Here is a 23,908-nt window from a genome sequence, read left to right on the forward strand (position 1 = left end):
AATTATGGAAATGCAGGGGATATGTTTGGTTGACACAGCAATAGAGAAGTGCGACGGCCATTTGGTGGAGTAAGGGTGGAGTGACAAGGTGTCAGACATACTTTAAGGTGTAGAATTATTTTACATAAGGGATTTTTAGACTACACATCACACAATTTTGGAGGGGACTTCATGTAGGTGAAAAATCAGTTTTGAGTTATCTGAGATGCAGTAGTTTTAATGCGTGCGTGCTCAGTCATTCAGTCATGTCCACATCTTTATGACCCCATGGACTGTAGCACGCCAGGCTCCTCTGTCTGTAGAATTTTCCAGGCAAGAGGGGGTTTTCCTGACCCAGGGATTGAACCTGCGTCTCTTGCATCTCTTTCATTGGCAGGCAGACTCTTTACCACTGCGCCACCTGGGAAGCACCAGTGGTTTTAACACATATCTGCAAAAGTATTGCCACTCCCCCTTCAAAGCATGGAGCCTAATTCCCCTTCCTTTGAACATGGCCAGACTTAGTGACTGTCCTCTATAGAAAATAATGTGGCAGAAGGGATGCTATGTGACTTCTGAGGGTGAGTCATTACGAGCAGAGCTTCGGTCTTTCCTTCTGTCTCTTGGATCACTCACTGAGGGGGAAGCCAGGTGCCATGCTGTAAGGACACTCAACCAGCCCTGTGTACAGAAATTTGCCCAGGGATGAACTAATGCCTCCTGCCCTCACATAGCACCGCCTTGCCAGTCTTGTGGGCGAGCCACCTAGGAAGTGGACCTTGCGGTGCCATTCAAGTCTCCAGATGACTCCAGACGTCCGCCTTCAAGTCTGCCAACTGAGGCCCCAGACATCCTGGAGGAGAGACAAGGTGCCCTTCTATACCCTGTCTGAACTCCTGGCCCTCAGAAGTTGTGAAAGATAAAAAATGATTATTATTGTCTTCCGCCACTACGTATTGGTGATAATGTCATGTAGCAGGAGATAACTAATATATGAGCCAATAACTTAACTCCACCTTTTTTAGACCAGCAAAAAAATTTTTGCACAGTTTTAACATATATTAAGGTTTCCAGGAATGCAACTAATGCATAACTCAAGAGACAGTTGCACTTTGCTTCGCTTGCCTTTATCAACAGTTGTTCTCCATCTAGTCAAAAGAGTCTTCTCACTGTTCTTCAAATAGACTGCACTCTTCTGTTTTCTCTGATGAATTTATCCCGAATTCCCTTCCTTTTCCCACCTGTATTGTAAAATCCTACTCCTCTCTGACTTACACATTCAGTCAACACACGACGACAGCGCACCTTTACAGGCCAGACCTGTGTGCGCAGCGCGGCCTGGCAATGAATGACATGCCTGGAGCCTGCAGCGGAACTTGTGCAATTACAGGAACATGATGATAGAAGGAGGCTGGTTGCCCACAGAGAGGTAGCAGCAGGGGGAATTCATCTAGGCAGCTGAGCCCTCCAAGCTGTAGTGGTTTTAGAACGCATTGCAAAGGGCAGAGTGATCCCCACCTTGTCCTGCAGGGAGTGACGGGAGGGCCGGGATTCCACACTATGCCCGAGTCCTTCCCTGTCCAGCCTGATCAGCTCCCTGGTGTTGAATCTTTGCTGTACGTACTTGTCTGCTCTCCGCAAACTGGATTGTACGGGCTCTCCAGCTGGGCAAACCCCCATCCCTTAACTCTTAAAGCTTCTTTCCTGGAGAGACCTGGAAAACTCTAGAACTGGATCTGCTTTCTCTCTGACAGCTGGCAAGTGCTAAAGCTGGTGTCTGGAGAGAGAACACAGAGTCCGTGGGATCTGGCTGCACCTCAAGAAGTGAACAGGGACTCTGATGAGCAGAGCAGCCCCTGCCTGGGTCCCAGCCTTTCCCTGTAGCCCTGCTGGTCCTGACAGCCTGACAGGGGCCTGGTGACCTCCACCAGCACCCCAGCTGATTTATGCACCCTTTCCTCCAAGCTTCTTAACTCCATCTGCCTTTCCTCTTTATTGACCGGACTGTGAAAAAACACACACCCGAGAACACACACAATGCAAATCACAGGATACATCTTTCAAGGATGCACCACCAAACAAGCTCCAAGTTGACGTGGCCTGGAGATGACGCTGCTGAATTTTCAGAACAAAATCGTGAGAAAGTGGATTTTCTTAGAGAAGAAACCAGCAAAGGGAAAGTCCTCATCTTTCCCACCCTACCGTACCACAGTTCTTTCCAGAGAGGCTTGTAATTTGTACAGGAGCCAGAGGGACTGGCTGCTTCTTGCCACTGGAGGGCAGTCTGGAATCCCGAGACCAAGAGGGATCCAATTTGTTGGGCCTTTTTTTTTTTTTTTTTTTTTTTAACCCAGAAACAGGATCCCAGTTAGCATCAGTAGACCATCTGGAAATCCATCCTCGAGAAGACAGTGATGACAAATAGGTTTTAGCATGAGTGCTCGGGGCAAGGCAGGGCAGAGGGCAGAAGGGAACCAAAAGGCTTTAAGTTCTCCTGCAGGTGGAAAGAGGGAGCCTGGCTTTTGCTTGCCAGTGTTCAGAAGAAAAGAGGTTTAGTTAGCCCAGTGGTTTACAACTGGGGGTGATTTTTGTCTCTGCTCACAAGGACATTTAATGGTGTCTAAAGACACAGTTGATTGTCGCAACTGGGGTGGTGGTGGTGAGTGGAGACCAGGAAATCTGCTCATTATAATCATCCTATCATGCACAGAATGTTCCCCTAACCCTAATCCTAACCCTAACACCAACCCAGGCAAAGGCTGAGGACTCCTGAGTTGACCCAATAGTGATTTTTAGCATTACCCACTCAGTGGGCAGGAGGCCTACATTCCAGTTTTGTTCACAGCTTCGATTCTGCCTGGAATGGAGCTGTTCCTCAGGAAATGGTCTGGTTTTGCAGATGCTGTCATGGTTCCCAGAGGAAGAAATATCAGCCCTGCATCTTCACTGCAACCCCTTTATTCCCCTGTGTTATGCTGGAATTCCCCTGTAGCAGACTCTGTGACAAGCACTGGAGCACAAGTAGTTGATCTGGAGAGGAACCCCAGGAAACTGCTAGGGGGGTGGGGGACAGTTAGGGAAGGGGGAGACTCCAGTGTAAGCAGTGCGGTCAAATAAACTACCACAGTGGGCAGAGAGAACATGATCCCTTTGGGGAGTCCAGACCTCAGGGAAAAGGTGAGGGGGTCTGGCACCTCCCTGGCTCATCAGACACTGGTGGAGAGACGCTGACTGGGGAGATGCTGGGCCTTCACTCTCTGGCAATGTAGCCCGCCTTGCTAGCAGAGAGGTTCCAGCTGCAGAGAAAGTCCTCAGAGGTAGGCGTGTGCTGGCCAGCGGGCTACAGAGCCAGAGGGCACCTGTACCCCCTCACCCCGCAGCCCCGAGGATGTCAGAAGTCCTGTGTGAGGACCTCAGTTCCCTTTCTGACCATGCTGGGGTGCACCATGGTCCCTCAACGGGTGTTAAGCAGACGTGAGCACTGCCTCAGCCAGGACTCCGGTTTCTTGGTCCCTCAGATGCCACTGCAGTGTTAGCCAGCAGCAAGCCTGACCACAGAGGCCAGGGAGCAGAGAAGGACTCACCCAAAAGCTAAGAAATTGTCAGCCTCGGGGCTCCTGGGTTCCTGGGCCCTGTGAGCTCCCTGGAGTTGATGATGCTCCATAGAGCTCTAAATCAGTGTCAGTCCACCCTTCATGTCCATATAAACCAATCTCCTAGGGCCTTGTGAAAAGGCAGACTCCGATTCAGTGGGTCTAAGGGGAGGTGGGCAATGCTGCACTTCCATTAGGCTCCCAGGTGATGCCCTTGCTGCTAGTTCACTGAACTCGGAGTGTTAGGTTGCAACCAGTAGACACATGTATGTAAACACCTCCACGTAAGCGTTCCTGGGAAATTGCCCAATGAGATCTGAGAAGAAGGGGTCTGTAGCTCTAAGGCTCCTTTTCACATTCTATATAAACTTTTACAAACCTAGTTTTCTCATTTTTTTCTTAAAGGACCCTACTTCCACCACCTCTGCCACCAATTAATAAGCCTCAGTTCTCATAAAACTTGGATCTTCCTTTTCTAACAGCATTTTAAAGGGCTAGGATCTAGCTTGGACAGTCTGGTCCCCATGCATTTTGATCTGCATATCAGAAGTTCTGGAACTTTCTGCTTCCATTTCCTGCTCCATGATCTCAGACAGCTTCCAAAATTAGAGGCTCAGTAAAGCAAAGGAGGATGTGAGATAAGTGAGGAAAGGCATTTAGTAGATTAGGTAGCTGGTGGTGTGAATCCTGGAACTTAGGCCAATGAATCAGAAGGGGGGTCTGGCCCTTTCATCATCTTTCATGAGCTACTTTAAAACTCTGTACATTGTAGGTGTGAAATCAAATTTATGGTAAGACAAGGAAAAATTTAACATAAAATTTTTTCTCTGCCCTTTGGCCTCCTCTCTCACCTTTACTGCACACTGTGAATCTGCATTATGCATCAACCCAATCTACCCCCCATCAGCGGAAACACCAGCTCAGTTACAAAAAGCAACATTCTCCCAGCATCAACAAAACAACCCTGTAAAGGATAACATTCCTTCTCGATCATGTAAAGGCCACAATGACCCAGGACCCACTTCTTACTAGACTGTATAAACTGTCAATAATATGTTATTTAATGTACAGCCCTCAGTCTCAAAAACTTAAATGACCTCTGATAGGTGGAACAGTTCTTGGAGGTTTCTGAGAGGTTGTTTATTTGGCACAAATAAATGTTTCCATTTCTTTTTTAGATCGATTGATTAATTTTTGTCAATACAGGAAACTGACCATATAAAGCAAATAAATTTTGCCTAGGGTAGATGCAACTGATCTCCACCTACCTCTGGAAGAGGAATATTTCATCCATTAGCAAGCCCATTTTGACATTTCTGACTACCTATGTATGGACCTGCTTTTTTTCAGTCTTCTTTGAGGTAGTTGAAATAACTGATTTGTTTTTCACTGCTTAATGGGTTAAAGAAAATCCTGGATCTGTGGTCAGTTTATGTATATAAGAATCATTATTTTACCTTTCAAAAATATTTCCCTTTAACATGGTCCCCTTGCATGTACCCCCACCCTACCCACCCTGCAATCGACTGACAGTTTCTCCCTTCGGGATTCCTGAGAATAGAGGGAAAGATAATGACTCCCAGTTTCTTCTCCTCCTGGGAACTGGCGTTAGATCTCAGAGTACTGGTTTTCAGAGTGCCATGTCCTAGGATTCCCTGCTGAGCCCAGGACTCCCCATTTCCCTATGTTACCCGATGTCTCTTAGACCTGGTTTCATCGTTTGCCCTCTGGGCAGTATTCCCAGAAACTGAAAAGGTCCTGAGGATTAAATCTGCAACGACAGGTAAAATGCTGAGCATGAGGTCTGGAATTAAATGAGTATCTGTTTGGCCACTATTGTTGAGGCTATATCTTATGTATGCTAGATATTTTCCACTTTCTGCCCTTATTCACTCTCCACCACTCTTCCCTTTGCTGTGTGCCCCAGGAGGCTGACCTTCTTCTTTTGCATCTTATCAGTGTCTACCAACTGGACCCTCCCTTCCCTCTCTGGAGTGGTCTTAGGTGGGCAGCATCCCTCAAATGCCACAGGTCCTGCCAGGCAGCCACTGCCGCCCCCAGGTCCCATAACTGCCCTTCCCCCGTCCCTCGGGCCTTCAGCGTGGTCCTACGTCCATGTTCCTAGGCTTGTATGACTGCATCTCCACAGCCAGATGTGTCCCTACACCTGCCCACTCCTTTAAAAATATTCCCTTTACCAAACACTCCTCCAGTCACCCACGCCAACAGCGCCATCTGTCACGACCCCAACACAGTGAATGCCATTTTTAAATACTCCTGTGTGTTCTTCTCTAAGTGAGCAATGCTCCTCTGAACTTGGTGGAAACAGAGTCAGAACCTTTGTACCTGTTTCATCTTAACTGTGAGTGCTTTGTGGGCAGGCCACCAATGTCCTACCCCGGAAGCAACATTCTTATTCACAGCTGACCGAAACATAGGCAAGGTCCAGAGAACGCTGCAAAATAGAATGCCTTTTTCTCTTCCTCCAGGCACTCTGCCTCAGGTGTCCAAGAGTCCCATTAGTTTCTCCCTCTCCTCTGATTCCCCCACTGTCCTTGTTTCTCTTGACTCTGACCTCCCTCTCGTCCCCGCTCCATCTCAGAGCAAGAATGGTGGGCCCTTGTGGTGGATCCCACACTTCTTGCAGAAAAGAGCCTCTTCAACTCTTATACACCTGTCTCTTGTGAGCTGCCTAACATCCATATGTTATGAGGCAGATGTCACTGGTTTATTGAAAAGTCTGGGTTCTATAAGGCTACAAGCGACTGTTACATTTTCTCCACTTACTACCTTCAAGTGTGCTGCCTAATCTCTCTTAGTGAAACAAATTCCCTAACTTTCCATTCGTTTGAAGGATTTAAAAGTCCAGTCCAAGTTCGTTTCAATTTGCGACTGCCTATCCTGGTAAACTCTCACATCTCACCTCCCAGAAAATGCCTGACTTTGACCCTCAGGGTCATGTAGCAAAAGGGTATGGTCCCGCCTCAGCTTGTCCCCCTCCATCTCAGCCTTCCTCCTTTCTGCAGTGGGGCTTGAGAGGCAGGCTGGGGAAGAAGAGATAACTGTTTCTAAACTGGTGCTGTCCTTCCTGTGTGAGGCTCTCTCGACTTCTCTGGCAATGCCTTCTGCTGGGCTGGCAGCCAGCACAGGCTTGCTTCTGGGGCAGATAACTAAGTTGTACCGGAAGCCCAGAAAGAGGGGACTCCCACCCCCATTTCCCTGACCTGAGCCATACCTCCTGGCTAGACACCTGCCAGATGCTTCCAGGGTAGATAAAGATGGCTATGGAGTTTCTGCTACAGCTTCCAGCAAAGGAGGAATCTCTTTGTTCTCCCCTTGAACCTGGGCTGATGGGATGCAATGGAAGGGGCATGGGTATGTGCTCAGTCACTTCAGTTTGTGACCTTATAGACCGCAGCCTGCTAGGCTCTTCTGTCCATGAGATTCTCCAGGCAAGAGTACTGGAGTGGGTTGCTGTGCCCTCCTCCAGAGGATCTTCCCCACCCAGGGATCAAACCCACGTCTCCTGCATTGGCAGGCAGATGCTTTACTGCTGAGCCACCAGAGAAGCCGTAGTAGAAGGGATATTCTGGGACTTCTCAGGCTAGGTCATAAGAAACCTTGCAGCTGCCATGAGGATCTCTTGGGACAGACTCTGAGAGACCCAGCCCACCAGGTCTGACAATTCTGAGATCACTGTGCAGTCAAGGCAGAGTGCAGGCGCGCTGATCAACAGTCCCCACTGAGCTCAGCCTTCCAGTCATTCCCCCGAGTCAACAATCCAGTCCATCCACCAGCAGCTGCACACAACCAAGGGCCTTGGGCGACACCACAAGGGACGGAGGAATTCTCAGCAGAGCCCTGTCCAAATTCCTGACTCCTAAACTCATGACATATAATAAAATGACTGATGTTTTTAGCTGTTGCAATTTGGGGTGGCTTTTTCGCAGCAATAGGTAACCAGAACACCTCCCTCAGCTCCTGTCTTTGCTGCTGGAATAAAGCCTTGAGTGGGTCAGTGGCAAGATGGTCAAATCAAATCACATCTCTTGGTGTCTACATGACCCACCGCTGCTCTGTGGTTTTCTTTCTCTTTCCATCTCTCTCTCTGATTCTTCTCTCTCTGCTCAATTTTGGGGTCACCCTTCTGGAACTCATTTCATTGGCTTTGGGGATGAAGTACTAACCTTTCCATCCTCCATGGGGAGCGATGAGAGAGGCAGCCACGTTACCCCTCGGTTCCCATCAGTAAGAAATAACTCCAAATACATCTGGCTGATGACTGGGTGGAGGATGGGAGGTGTTGCCTGGTGGCAAACCAGTTCATCTGCTTCTTAATGATCTCCGAAGACAAGTTAGTTTAGTATCTCTTTGATACTTCTTTGCCTTCAATTTTGGGTCCCTGTTGATTAACTTTGAGGTTAAATAAATATAGCTTCTTTCTTTTCCACTTTAGGCTGGAAGTTGAGCAATGACAAAGGTGTAAGGCAGGCAGAGATCAAAATATCAGTTGTATTTCTGATAAAACTAGAGCAGATGACACATTGAGATCTCGCCAAAGGTCTTGCTAATACTGCAACCCAGAATTTGATGTATTTACCTAGCCAATCTCAGACAATCCTGGAAACGCATAGGTCCTTCTCCTCAGAGGCAGGGATTTATTACTAAGAAACCCTCATAACCAAGAGAGCACTGGAATACACACTTTGTGTAGATAGGCAGGTCCCCAAGGGGGACAGACAGGGAAAGGGCGGGGCTACCATGCCTGGTCTGTCCCTAGCTTGTCACTCAATAAATTCTTCCTCTTCTAAATGAAGAAGCAGAAGGAAGTCAAGATTCTCCTCATTAAAAACAACAACAAAGTATTTTCTCCAACAGCTAGCTCTTAGGAAGCAAGTCATTCCCACTTGGTGTCCTGCTGTACCTGTCTCTATTTCATTGCTCTGTGCTGTTGGATAGCTTTGCTTCCTGCTTGAGACCGGCCTCCATCCTGGCCCACATGCTGTGTGCTGGGGAGGTTGCCCCAGAAATGCACCCTGTGAGCAGGGCTCCTGTGCCCTTTGGGTTTTGGTTGGCTTTGGCCAATGGCAGGCAGTGGCAGGAGAATGAAAGACGGGAGGGGACTGAGGCTAGGGGTTTATCCCCTGGCTTCCCCATGCTGGTTCACTGAAGCTTGTCTGTCTACGAAAGGCCACAACTCCCATCAGGCAGCCATCTCAAGGGTCACCTTCTCTGGGGACCTGAAACCATAGGTCATCTTTCCCTTCACAGCTACATGAGGTAAACAGCTCTGATTTGTGCCTGACTCATTATTTTCTCCCACCTCTTCCTGGCTTACTCAAACTATGCCCTCAGCTTTGTAGAGTCCCTTCATTAAACAATCCCCAGATTACCTTGTTTGAGTCAGTCATCTGTTTATTGTTAGAACGATGACTCTTACATCTCTTCCTGAAGACTGTCCTTGTCAGGGAAAAAGAGATCACCATTCTACCACACCAGCTGTTAGAATGTTGTGTCCTCTCAGAATTCTTACGTAGAAATCCTGACCCCTGAAGTGATGGAATTGGGAGTTGAGGCCCTTGGGGGATGATGAGGTCATGAGGGCAGAACTCTCATGAGTGGGATAAGTGCCTTTATAAAAGAGACCCCTCTTAACCTGTGCCATGCTAGGACACAGGGAGAAGAGGGCCGTCTAGTAACCAGGAAGTGTGATCTCACCAGATAGTGAATCTGCTGGCACCCTGATCTTGAACTCTCAGCCCCCGGAACTGTGAGAAACGAATGCGTACTGTTTTGTTAGAGCAGTCTGAATGGACTATGACAGGAGCCTCCTCTCGAAGCCTTCAGTGGGTCCATACAGTTTAACATGCACTCTATTCCATATTTCCAAGACAGCAGCAGGCAAAATGATAATTAAGAATTCATTCCTAGGGGAACATACTTCATAAGAGGTATTGACAGGAGTAGCCTCCAAATTTTGAGAAGTGAATGAAAGAAAGGTAACATAGTGGTTAGAACCTTGAGCTCTGGAGTCAAACAATTTGACCTTGATTTCCAATAATCTATGTGGCCTTGGACTTTTCCTCTCTCAACCTCCTCTCCGTCATCTTTATGGGGAACAACAGTTATAAAGATGAAATGAAGCAAAGCTTGGTGCATAGCAAATACTCACCAAACACTAGCAAGAACATACAACTGAGCAGACACCAGAGGGTGAGTAAGGTTAAAATGTCACCCCAGCCCTATTCACCAAGCCAAGGGGTACCAAGCACCCTGTCCCAGGTACCTGGAAACTCCCAGTAAATAGTGGCTGCACTGGCTCAAAATGTCCTTTTGCAATAAATATCCCCTTCGTGAGTTGACACCAGAAGGCTTACAGATAAACGGATTCTCCTTTCTATCAACCAAGGCTCTCAAAGTTCTTACCTGACCCCAAGCCAGACCAAAGATAAGATAGAAGAAAATCAGTCAATGACAGAGGTATAACTGCTCCTTAGTGTCTTTTGCATGCATGTGTTAGAATGCGAAGAGATATTTGATCACAAGAGTTCCAATTTAGTGGTTTCTGAGAACTGGGCACCCCAGAAGCCCAGCTACAAGCATGGAAAAGGTTCTGAAACCAAGACTGATGGGTGAGCAGCTTTAATTACCCAAGGACTGTGTTAATGGCCCTTGGGGTATCTTATTGCTATTCTGACACTTGGGAACATGGCATTTTCCCATTAAAATGCCAATTATCCTTGAGCACTTCTGCAAATCCATCAGCTGGAGGCTGCCGGGTTGTCGAGCGATGCGGTTTGATGGTTTGAAGCAAACCTATCAGATCAAGGGCATTTTATCTGGTAGTTCATGACTGCTCAGAGTGCTGTCCCACCCCTGCCTGCCCCCTCTCCCAATGAAACACACATATACACACACACACTCCACTAAGCACAAAGATCAGAATCTCTATTTCCAAGTAGCCAGTGAAGAGGAAGTGTTCAGGAGCTGGGAATCAGCGAGAAAATCAAGATCTGGCAAAGAGCCCCCAAATGAAATTTTTTTTCATCTGGATAATTGAAAGCACAAGCTCAAACAGAAAACATATCTCACTGGGGAAATCAGTTGATTTATCTCATCTGACTACCAGGACAGAGCATCAGCTTGCAAAATACCTACTTCCCTACACGGCTTCCCTGCTGCAGATCGGTTACAACTAAAGGGTTTGCTAAAGCTGGAACGTGGGGCCTCAGTTAGAGGTGCTCTCCCAGGATACCTCCACCTTGTTCTGTACAGCGCTGGGTCTGCCTTGCTTCTGGAAGAATTGCTTATGCAGGGGTCATGCCCCAGTACACGGACCTTCTCGGGAAGGTGGTTATAGATCGATTTGGTCCTTAACTTCTTGAAACTATGTTTAAGCTCAACCATAAATCTAAATGATTTATGTAGTAGAAGATTGAGTTTTGTTTTGTTTTCACCAGTTCGATTAAAGAATAGCAGTATGGTAGTAATTGGGGAGGCCTGGATCATGTGAGGCTGCTCTTCCCCAGGGCTTGCCCAAGGATCTCTGGCCACATTGACCCTCAGGAGGGGAACTGCACACATCAAATTCCTCAGGACCTCTTGCTGTCACCCTTGCCTTCAACACTTGGCTCTGGCTCTTTGAGTTGCTGCATTTTAAAATATATCCACAAAGTCTTCTATACTTTTCTTTTCAAAAGGTGGAGCCTAACGATCCTCCTTCTGAATGTGTTCCTAATGCAGTGACCTACTGTAATAAACTGCATATGGCGGATCTGACAGTATGTGCTAAGACTATGCCAGAAAAGAGGTTGTGGCTTGCTCCTCATTCTCTCTCTGGATAACTCACTGTGGGGTCAGCCAGCTGCCATGACATGAAGACGCACAAGCATCCCTAGAGAGAGGCTCACACAGTGAGGAACTAAGGCCACCTGTCCAAGGCCAGTGTGGTCTTCCAACAGTCTCAGGAGTGATCGGGATGGTGTGATGGTTTTGCCGTGTGTCAACTTGACTAGGGTGAACCACAGAATCTACCTTTTTGTATGTTTCCAGGTAGGGTGGGCCACAAGGGAAATTCTCTGAGGCTTGGAGGGTAGAAGGGAGGCAGCAGCAGTTTTGAACCACACATGCTTTGTTGTTGGTGTGCTAATTCACCCTGTCAATGTGATGCAAGGGGCTAGGTCAGGTGTGTGTGTTTAGATGTGTCTCAAAAGGCCCTGGTTTCTACAGGATGTCCTCATCATCAGGATAAAGACAAGTTTCAGTCTGTCATTGTAGGGTTCTAGTTTGTGCCTGTGACTTTTTAGCCTGCTAGTGATCTTTCCACCTTGACTGCTGCTCTCTGGATTACAGACTCTGGCACCAGATGTGGAGAGAGCCTGATAACCAGCTGCTACAGCTCCCAGATAGATCTCTCTCCTGATGGCTCTGCTTGTCTGGTTGAGCACTGTCATATATACTGCACTGTCTCAGAAACTGCTCTGCCAGTCCCAATCAAGCCTTTAGATAACTGCAGCCCCAGCCAACAACTCAACTGATACCTCTTGAGAAGCTGAGCCAGAATCACCCAGGTATGCCACTTCCTAATTCCTAACCCAAAGAAACTGTTGGACAATAAATAAATGTTTATTATTTTAAGTACTAATATAGAGGTAATTTTTATGCAGTTATAGATGAACTAGGCACATCATCATAGATGCCCTGTTGGATCACACCCCTATGATGTTGCTTTTTTTTAAATTTCAATATCCTATTTATTCCTTTTAAAGCATTGATCACAACCTGAAATTATTTCGTGGACTTACATGCTTGCTTATTTCTCATCTGGCTTTCCCACTAGAATGTCACCCTCATAGCGACAGGCACCTTCTCTTTCTTGTCCACCTATATCCCCAGTACTTAGTTAGTCTAACTCCATTTCTTACTAGCCATGAAACTTAGGGGAAATTGCTCTCAGGGTCTCAAATTCTTCAGCTATCAAATGGGATGATGATAACTGTATCTACCTTGTTGGGCTATTGTGACTCTAAAATGAATGAATGCTTATAAAAAGTTTCAAACATTACCTTACACATGGTAAGTATGCAGGAAATATAAGCTGCTAGTATTTTAATACGATGGTAGAAATTCAATAACTATCAACTGAGGGACTAAATGAAGGAATTTATTGATCTCTTTGACCCATAATCTTAAGCATCCAAGACATACTGAGAAAGTCCCAAAGGCCTCTGGACAGTTAAAACAGATGTCCCAAAGGCTAGTAGCAAAGCCCATCTAATTAACTTATAGGCAAGCTTTTAGGCCATTACTCAGAACCTAATTACTTAATAGTCTTAGCAGATATTTATTAATCACCTAACATATGCACACATTGTGCTAGATGTTGGGGAAAGGGGACAGGAAGACACAGAGGTGAATTAAGCTCATTACCTTCTCTCAAAAGACCATGCTGTCTTAAAGGGAGACAGATACAAGAGCCACCTATCACACAACTACAAGGCAGTAAGCAAGGCGAGTGGGGGTGGAAGAGAGCAAGGCTGACTATCAAGGTGGCCAGACTCAATTAGTCACAATTAGAACATGCATAACAAGCTTAATTATCTGGTTTCCTAGCCCATAATGAATTAGAGACAGCATATTAGCAGAGAAAAAAGGAGGGGTTATGGCTAGAGGCAGGTAACGGCGAAAAGTGATAACTAACAGGAATAAAGAATCATAATTTTAAAAACATTGAAAGCAGAAAGTAGATAAAGCACATTAGTTTAAGTCCATTTAGTTAGGGGTAACTGCTGCCTAAGAGATGAGAGGCAGTATAGCACTGTAGTTAATGGATTCTGGAGCCAGACTGCCTGGGTTGGAACTGCAGCCCTATCACTTCCTATCACATGGGCAAGCTGCTCAACTTTTCTGTGACTCACTTTCCTCATCTATAAAATGAACAAAATAAGGCAGAGCTTCTTCATAAAGTTGTAAGAATTAAATGTGTTACTATTTGAAAAGTGCTTTAAAGAGTTTCTGGTACATGACAATTCTGAGAACCTGTAACAGTCAAGATTGGCTGGCTTGTTGCAGTAACAAACAATCTCCCAAATCTGAGAGACTTAAAATAATGAAGGCTTATTTTTCACTCATATGTCCATCATTGGTAGGCAGAAGATTCTACTCTGAATCACAATTACCTTCATTCTAGGATCCAGGCTCACATAGGAGCCACCATCTGTTACAATGTCTGTTGCCACAGCAAAAGGAAATGAGCACCTTCCTGGATGTCTTACTGACCACCGATTATTTAACCTAGAAGTGACATGCTATCTGGCTCACAACTCATTGGCTAGTACTGGTCTCATTCCCCTGTCCTTCCATGTGCCCAGAATGAGGATGGGATGATCAAAATGCTTGTCTAACAGCATAAATCATTACCAAAGGGTCTGTCTGTTTTAGGACATCTCACAGTCAGGGCTGGGCCACAGAGTTTAAAAACTGTAATAAACCCAAGAGCTTGTTTTGAGAAAGTGAAATCAAGATTCACAGGGATTTCATGTTTCTCAGTAAGAGCATCACTGGAGTTTGGTGGCTTGAGGACAAGAGTGGTATTATATGAGACCATTTGCTCATTTGTGGGACTCCTGGGTGCACTGGAAGGCCCCTAATGCCTGCTCACTAAATGCCATCAGTGTCCCCCGTCCAACTCTCTGTGACAATCAATACTCCCCTAATTTATTTCCTAGCACTCTTGTGAGGTAGAGGGGAGCTATACCCTTCCTTGCTTAAGAATCGCTAGCGAATGCTTGACTTTGCGGCATTAGTTACAGCCAGAGCTCATTCCCAACCTTAGCTTCTTACTCCTCGGTGAGTAATCAGGACCCTGAATCCTGTCCATTATAGTTTGTTATTGAGAATTAGAGATCAGTGGATGCGTGGTCCTTGACACTGTGAGCTGGGCCAGTGACTGAACTATGATTTGCCTGTCCCTCAGGAAATCTCAGTCAGTTTTGCCCTTAGATTCCAGGAGATACCACTGTACTGTTCCATAAATTCCCCATTTTCCTTAAGGTAGTCTGTGCAGGTTTCTGTCACTTACTACCAAATTATTTCTGACTTGGACACATACCTCTTAGAAACATTTCTTTCAAATATGATTAAACATTTTAAACATATTGCTTGCAAGGATAAGATTCATTTAGTTGAACAATTTACTTTTGGGGAGTCCTTCCTTTTTCTACTGAGTGGATCACTGAACTATGGATGTGTGGTTATGTATGCAAAAACCAGTCAGGGGTGTGTGATGTGTATGCTGCTAAGGAACAGCATGGAAATAGCCTCAGGAGGGTTTTGAGAAGGGGCGGGGCAGAGGGTCAGCTGCGGGATTAGTGTCTTCATGTCCCACCCCCAAATGAGCACATAAAACAAACGTGAGATAGTGCATCTCGCTGTGCTGCGACAGGGTGAGTCATTTAACGATTTTCCCTTCTGCTAATGGATAGCGTTTCTTTCAAGCTCCAGAGAGAAACTGACATGATTCATAAAACAGAAAAATAAGATGATATTAAACCTAATACAAGTGTTCAAACCAAATCTATAAGATATTTTGAAAGTCAGAGATCTGGCTGTAGCATTATAATCATCCAGTACAAGGATGAGGTTTCCTGCAGAGGTTTATTTGATCCCCATGAATGATCAGCAATTATCCAAACAGCTCTGCTCTGTCCCTCTGGTGTGTCGGCTCACTCAATTTGGATTTCACAGAAAGTAAATGGGGGTCACTGCGTGTTCAGTCACTAATCGCTCCAACACTCTGTAGCTATGGGCACTGCACACTTTGGGCAGGTAGAGGTGATCAAAATTAAAACTTGAAAGAAGCTAAGTGTGATTCTTTGTGGCCAAAAAAACCCAAAATGTATTCTATTCAAAGAGCACTGTTTTAGGTAAAATGAAATCACTTAAAAGTTATTTGATAATAATAACACACAAAATGGAGTGTGTGTGTTTATTTGGAGCTGGACACTAAGATGAAAACTCTCTGATATATTTCACAATGTTTGTTCTCATAAAATGCCAGTGAATGCTCACATGCATCGTACAGATGAACAAACAGGGCCCCAGGGATGGCCTCCCTCGTTCTAGGTCCCACGGCTGACAAGGGATGGAGTCAGCATATACTTCTGTATATTGTAATGGTATTCTGTGTCAAAGGAAAATGGCCAAGGAAGCATCCTATGGAACTAGGCTACCCGGGTTCAGAGTTGGGCTCTGAAAGTTACTAGCTGAGTGATCTTAGTTGATTAGAACTCATGGTGTTCACATTTCATTTTCTGAAAAATAGATTAAAAAATGGTACCAGATTACAGCTAGCTAGTGGGCAGCTGCGGTATAGCACTAGGAGCTCAGTTAGATGTTCTGTGATGACCGAGGTGGGTGAGATAGAAGTGGGTAGGAGGGAGGTCTAAGAGAGAAGGGATATGTGTACACACAGAGTTAATTCACTCTGTTGTACAGCAGAAATTAACACAAGACTATAAAGAACTTACAAGAGTGTTGAGTGCCAAGTAAATGCTCAAAAAATTTAATTCTTATCCAGAGTCCCTTCTTTCCTACAGAAATTGCATATCAAGTACCTTGTACGGATTTTGAACTCACAGGAACAGATCATCTCTTTGTGACCTGGCCACTATTAAAGAAAAAAATTATTCTGATACTTGTTAAAAGTGCTAAGAAAGACACTATTTAGGGGAACTACCATACTGGGGCTTTGCAGTAAGGGAGTGAGTATTGGTTCCACTCTGAACACAGCAAGAAAAAGTAGGGATTTATAACCAAGGAGGAAGGTGAAAGATGTCAGCAGATGGAAAATGACTAAGAGGATGGGGCCACTCTTTGCTAAACTGACACAACAGGATTCTTCCTGAAGGCAGGCACCCACCTGGCGGGTGGAAGCGGGTAAGAGAGTCTACCAAAATTGACTTAACAGGATTGTGGCTAAATTTGAGCTTGTGAGGACATGCTCAAGGACGGGGTCTACTTGAAACAATACTCAGAACAGCCTGACTAGACTTTGGTCAAAGAGCATCTTTGTCACCACCCACCAGAGTATGACCTGAGAGCCCTCACTCATGACCACATGGCTCTCCTGCCCCCTCCCACCCTAGAGCATCCCTCTTGCTGCTGAGACGTGAGATGCTTCTGTACCCCAATATAGGCAATAGCCCTGGAAGTGTGTACTGGGGAAGGCTAACACCCTATGGAAAAACCGTTTGATGAGTGGGGAACAGGTGCTCAAAGATAAATTCTTCTCCCGTCCTCTTGACCAGCACTTTGGCCTGATAAGTTAACACGGTCTCTCTGAGGACGGTGACCAGAGGTGAAGCAATTGGTTGTTCTTTGTGCCAACTTGGTTTACACATTTCCTATTTGCTGTCATTCATTCCCAGCCTCAGTCCCCTTTCCTCTCCCACCAGAATTCCTGGGCTTGCACTTCCCAATAAAATATTAGCATGTAATTATTTGCCTCAGGCTCCATTTTCTAGAGAATTTGGGCTAAGACAGTTAGCATCATGATTCCCACAGGAGACTGGGGTTCAAAGGATATTATGTTTGAAGACCTTCTTCCTCAGTAAAAACATTAGGTGAAGCAGGATTAAGTAAGGATTGATAGGCAGACCATGCCTGAGGCTGTCTGTATGTAAGAAGCCTTGTGCATGTAGTCCCTCTCTTGGGCTCTTAATATTTAGAAGGTTGGGAAGGTAGAGTCCATTTCCTGAACAATTTGGCTTCTAGGTTAACATACCTGGCTGTGGCCAACCACACCATGAAAGGCCACAGGATGACGCAAGCTGTCTCCATGGTAACCACCGGTCCATGGATGGACTATTTTGATGGCCACAAGGAATGGTCTCCTCTGTAGTCTCCCTCTTTTTCATTCTCATTGGTTTCTGAACCCCTCTGACTAGCTGAATACCTCCCCACTTTGTCCTAGTTTATTGTGGACCAGGACCCTGAAAGGGAAGGAGTTACGCATGCATCCTTTTTAGTACTGTGATGTAATAAGAAACAAATATTTTGGTTTTCATCCCTGGCTCCTGGTCAGAGCTCTTCAAACCTTTGCAATTTCCTAAGTGATAAAGATGCTAGGAACATCTTTTGTTCTAATACTCAATCTTTGTCTCTAGTTCCTGATATAGAGTACCCAAATCCCTTGGAATTTCCCGGGCGCATCTTTTGTTTTCACAAGGCAACTCTTGATGTGCTCTTAGATAGCTTCTGGATGGGGACTGATTAACTGGAAACTCCAAGTCATGCTTAGAGGCTTGGAACTTTCAGCTCCATCCCCCATCCTCTGGGGAGGGAAGTGGGGCTGAAGATGGAGTTAATAATCAGTCACGCCTATGTGATAAAGCCTCCGGAAAAAATCCCTAAAGGACAGGGTTTGAAGAGCTTCTGAGTTGGTGAACGTTTCACATATTCAGAGGATGCATAACCTCAACTCAATGGGAACAAAAGCTCCTGTGCTTGAGACCCCTCCCAGCCCTTGTCCTGTGTGCCTCTTCATCTAGCTGTTCATCTTCATCCTTTATCATATCCTTTGTTTATAATAAACAGGTAAATATAAGGCTTTCCCTGAATTCTCTGGGCCATTACAACAACTTATTGAATATGAGGAAGAGATCATGGAACCCATGATGTGAAGCCAAGTCAGATGGAAATATGGATACCCTGGGGGCCTATTACTCACAACTGGCAGCTGAGGTGGAAGACAGTCTTAAGAGATGGAGCCCTCAATCTATGGGATTTTATGCCATTTTCAAGGAGACAGTGTCAAACTGAATTGAACCGTAAGACACTCAGATGATGATGGAGAATTGGTTGGTGTGCTCCACACATTTGATGTCAGAAGTGTTCAGTAGGCAGAAGAATGGAGTTTTTCTTTTCACCCCCAATTGTATGCTAACATATGCAGCTATATTCCAGGACTCACTTAAATCATGAAGTATCAAAATGAGTGCAGCACTTCATGTCTTTCCGCAGATTCTCTGGGACTTCAAAGTTCACTCAGATGGTATCTACAGTGTCAGTGCTGTGCTTCCCCTACACAAGGCATGCATTTAACATTTCACAAGAGTGTTTCATTTTGAATCAAACCTTGTTAAATAATTATTACACTCAATTTGCAAAGGAGGAAAATGAGGTTGAGAGAGAGAACAAACTTGCCAGAATCTCACAGTTAGCTGAATCAGGCTTTGGATCCAGGACTTTGTAACTGCAAAGCCCACAGTCACGGGCACTGAGCCCACCTAAATACTGTTGGTTCTTAGTCCATTCATGCCTGAGGCGTCTTCTGTGAGTACCTGTGATTCTGCCTAAGGGACTTGTCTCCCATAACACGGCTTAGACTGTAAGCGCTAGGGGAGGAGATAGTCCTAAGAGCAGCCGTCAGCTAATGATGACTTAGAGGTAGAGGATAAACACCCAGCTCCTCGCCTCTTGGGTGGCTTAACTCTGAAGTGTGTTCTACACAGTTCTCTCAAGTCCCAGCAGGACTGAGACCCAGTTGGCCACAGTGATAGGATGATCAGTAACAAATGTGATAGCTTCCTTTGTTCTCTGTCTCATTTCCCCGTTTCCCCAGTGGGATCCTCTCCCAAAGAAACACCTTGTACTTAAATCCTTCTCTCAGAGTCTCTTCCAGGGGGTGGTGTGTGCGTGTGTAAGATGCGTAAGACAGCCCCTGCGGGAATGTGGTTCCTTCTTCCAGAAGAAATCATAATATTCTTAAAGAGAACACACATGAAAAAGAGAGAAAAAACCAAGACTATCTCCTGAAGACAGAACTGTGCTGAACTGTGTATGAAAGTATCAGGGAGAAAAAACATCTCTCTGCCCTCTTAGGTTTTGTCCTTGGGGGCTTACAAATTAAATAGACAAATGACAGATTAGCAAGAGAAGAGACAGAGCTAATCACGGACAGAGAGAAATTCGTAGACAAATGTGATTCAGTGGTGTGGTTAGAGTTTGAGGCTTATATACTATCTTAATAGGGAAAGAGGAGGCAGAGCAGGGCACTGACTGGAAAACAAATGGCTTTGCAAAAGGGCAAACTGGCCATTAGGAGAATAGATGGGACTAGAATAGATTGTTGTTTTGTGACAATCTCTTTTCCATGTGGTGTGGAAACTTCTGTCTCCAGTAATAAGAATTAAACTTCCCTGGTAGCTCCTGGTGAGGGGACTTTTAACAACTTTCATGTATTTGGGGGAGACTCTGCTTTTAAGGAAGAAGGAAATTCAGGAACTCAAATGTCTTCTGCTGAAAATAATTTTTATGTCACAGTGGTGTACTGTGGACTCCAAATGATAGGATGGGCCCTGATGGTACAAAGTTAAAGGTGGCCACATCTTATTTTGCCTGACCTTTTTGGATGATCTTGGATCCTTTCTTTTCTGCCACCACCTAGGAGGGTACAAACAAAACCAGTTTCTGGCCTCTGCACCGTTCCTCTCCCCTCTCTGAGGTTTCTCCAGAAAAATCATAATCTTACAGCACACAGGGCTAGCTTTGCACAAAAGCAGAGTTTATTTCCCTATGGGAGGGCTTGTGGTCACTGACGTTTTACCACTGAGATCATCTCAGAAGTTTCAGCTTCAAATCCTTCAGTCATCTTAGTTCAGGGGGGGGAAACCTTCAATCACCAGGTGTTAATATAGCTGACAGCTCAGGTCTTAAGGCAGAAACAGTATGTTTTGGGAATGATCTGTCATGTCTCCATGTTTATTCCTCTAAGGTGTTTCTCACATGAGCTCCAAAAACACCCCTCAGGACTCAGATCAAAACAATATTGGCGGCATAGGTTCATGTGCCTGACTCACACAAGCTGAATGACTCATTATGTAAGGCACACCCTCTCCAAATCCCCGTGTCCACTGGGATTACCAACACAGAAATAAATAAAGGGTCTCCTGGCTTGGCTATCCAGCATTCAACCCCTTTCTTAATTTGGGGTGTGTGTGTGTGTGTGTGTGTGTGGAAATAAAGAGTTACGTGGTGGGTTGAATGGTGACCCTCTAGAAAAATGTCCACCCAGAACCTGGCAATCGTGACTTTCTTTGGAGAACAGGTCTCTGTGAACATAATTCAGTTTGAAGATCAAAATCAGATCACCCTGAGTTTTCTGGGTGAGCCCTAAACTGAATGACAACTGAAGAAAAGAAGACAGAAGAGGAGATCATGAGAAAAATAAAAGGTTGAAGTAATGTGGCCGCCACGCAAGGAATGGCAGGATCTACAGGAAGCTGGGAGAGGCAGGAAACAGAATCCCCCACAGGGAGTGGAGCGCTGCTGACACCTAGATCTCAAACTTCTGGCTGCCAGGCAGTGAGTTGATAGATTTCTGTTGTTTCAAGCCACTTTCACTTTTGTGGTCATCAGTTACCGCAGCCACTGGAAATGAATACAAGTTGCTAAATAACTTCTGGCACTAGAAATGAGGGCTCTAACCAAAGTTCATTTTCATAACGGTACATTATTAAACTAAAGCTTAATGATGCCCTATTTCACAGATAAGGAAACTGAGAAACAAGAATGTAAGTGACTTTCCCAAGTACACTTAAGGAAATGGCAGGGTTGGGATTCAAATCCGGGTCATCTGATCCCAGGGCTCGCTGTTTAAATGTGTTCTCCAGTTCCAAGTGGAATTACAGGCAAAATCTGCAACTCCCCTGCCCCACACAGCATTAGCTGGAGCAGGGTTCCTCCCCTGCCAGGACGACTACGTGCCTGATGTGGCTGGGCTAGTTGGACTCCAGCTTAGCAGGGTGTGAGGCAGAGTCACAGGTGGCTGGTTCATCCATGGCAGTGAGTGGTAGTGTCCCAGACAGATGCTTCCTGTTAAAATCCATTGTACGTCTTCCTGTTGACTGACCTACTGGAACTGCCTTGGTGTCTGCCCATTTTGTAATGTCCAAACCTCCAGTCCCCCATATCCTTCTGGATTCCTTTTCACTGAAGTGAGCCAGGGTTCATTTCTGTTGCCTGAAATCAAGAATCTGAGCGGCTCAGGAGAAGTGCGGGCACCTGGTGAAACCCATGAAGACCAGACATATCTGTGCAATGCCAGCTGGCCCTGTGCCCACTTGGAGCCTAGACTCAGCACTTAGGCAAATGCCTCTGCCCTAAATAAGTCCATTTTACAGCATATTATGTAGACGTTGCTGAGGGTCTCAAAGAAAGTGGGGAAGAATGTTTATAGCTCAGCGCAGATAAAACTTCATAAAACTCCTGGAAAATCTTTTCTATTTTCCCCCTGGGAATCTCATAAGGAGATGGCTATCCTGTCTCTCTGTGACCCCCCTACCACTCTGCACAGGTCCACCTGGCCCTCAGCTCACATTCCCTACTTAATAGACTAGTGCACTGGATCTAGCCTTTTAAAAATCAGTTCAATGAACATGTGTTTTTTCCTAACATAGTTGGATATTCAAGCTGTGTGGGACCCAGTTTATGGGCCTTCTCACATATACTCAGCTCCACCACTCTAAGCTTCATTCTTCAGGCAACCTGAGCCAAAACATCTCCCAGTAAAACAGGTATTTCTTGGATGATCAGGCATATGCTACACTAGAGAAAATAAAACTTCCCTCTCAATATTCGGTCAGTGAAGGGCACACCTCCATGTGCCAGGCCCCCTGATCTTCATCCCCACAGCAGCCAGTTTTTCTTAGACAAAAAGCAAAGCTTTCACATGGTCTCCATCACACCTGCTCTGGGGTCCAGGACTGCCTTGACCCATGGAGACTCTGGCTGCTCACACCATGTCTGAACCCACAAGAAGTAGCACACTTTAGGGTTTGGAATTTGACTTCCTCAGCAGCTACCTGGATGGGACAACACAACCCAGAAACACAGTAAGTCAATGCCCCACAGGGCTATCCCTGACCACTGAGAGACATGGATGTGAAGGGGCCAGCATTCAAACTCCTGTACACGGTTCTCCTGATGGACTGCTCCAAAGACCAAGGATCCTACATCACCTATCGGCAGTGCCACCACGTGACCACCATGCTAGCTCTCCTTGTGACCCTGTGGCTGGCTCAGCCCTGCAGACCTGTATTTACTTTCCTTCCTTCTCTGTTTTATTTTTTCCCCTCACTCTTGTGACCGGGGATTGCATTCCCCGGTAAGTACTGTCAGATACATATGGTCTCAGGCTCTATTTTCTATGGCATGAGAACTAAAATATCTCCTAAGAAAAACAGGTCTTTGTTGGGCACCAGGAAAGATTTTGCTCTGAAGAAAATAATAAATTTACCACCGTATTATACCAAGAAAGGGGCCCATATCTATATGGAGAACTTGAAGAACTTCTGAAAAATGCAATAATACAAGAGCAGATTCAAAGACTGACTTGATCCAAAAGCAAAGAAATAATGGAGTTGGAAAGAAAGGCAAAGAGTCTGTATGAATGAAGTCTGATCATGATCACCACTGTCAACATTGTCGTCATCATCACATCATCATCATCACCACCACCATGACTATCACTATTAACCTCATCGTCACCACCATGACCACCACTATTCCCATCATCAAGGCTAATGCTTTATCAGAGCTTACCCTGTACTAGGCACTTTTCTGAGCACCATGTGTCAAGGCTCAAGACATACCCCAGAGGCCAGTATTATTATTCCCATCTAATAGAAGAAAAAACTGAGGTTTGGAGCTATTAGTGAATCACCCATAATTACACAAGTAGGGAGTGGCAGAGTTGGGACCTGAAGGCAGGCAGTTAGCATCAGAGTCCAGCCTGCTAACACTACTGCCCCACATTCTCTTTCCCCTCCATCTCCTGTCAGTGACTTAGACATGAACAAACACAACCTCTGGAAGAACCCACCCTGACTCCTAATAATTCAAAGAGAGAACTATTCTCTATTAAAAAAAAAAAAAGAACAAAAAGAAATTAATATCTGTGGCAGTGGAAAGAGGACCTATCTGAAAAAATAAGCAACCGTCTTCTTATGGAAGATGAACATTTCGAAAACTAGGAAATTTTTATTAGTACTTTGAACACAACTCAGGATACATTATATCTATAAAGTAAAGGCAGATAGTCATAAGGGAAAAGCATAATTCAGTATCTTATAAAGATTGAATGGAGATGAAAATTATGGGTATCACATTCAAAAAACAGTATGTCAAAGATATTTCAATAAAGCTGTTATACAGACACACACTGGAAGCAGTGTCTTTCCTGGGATACTGCAGAACACTGAAATCAGATAAATATGCTTAAGAACTTCTTTAAACATTCTGCAGACCAGGTTTAAAAGGTGCAGTGATAGAGAAAA

Source organism: Cervus canadensis, chromosome 22 (genome assembly GCF_019320065.1).
Source record: "Cervus canadensis isolate Bull #8, Minnesota chromosome 22, ASM1932006v1, whole genome shotgun sequence".
Lineage (NCBI taxonomy): Eukaryota > Metazoa > Chordata > Mammalia > Artiodactyla > Cervidae > Cervus > Cervus canadensis.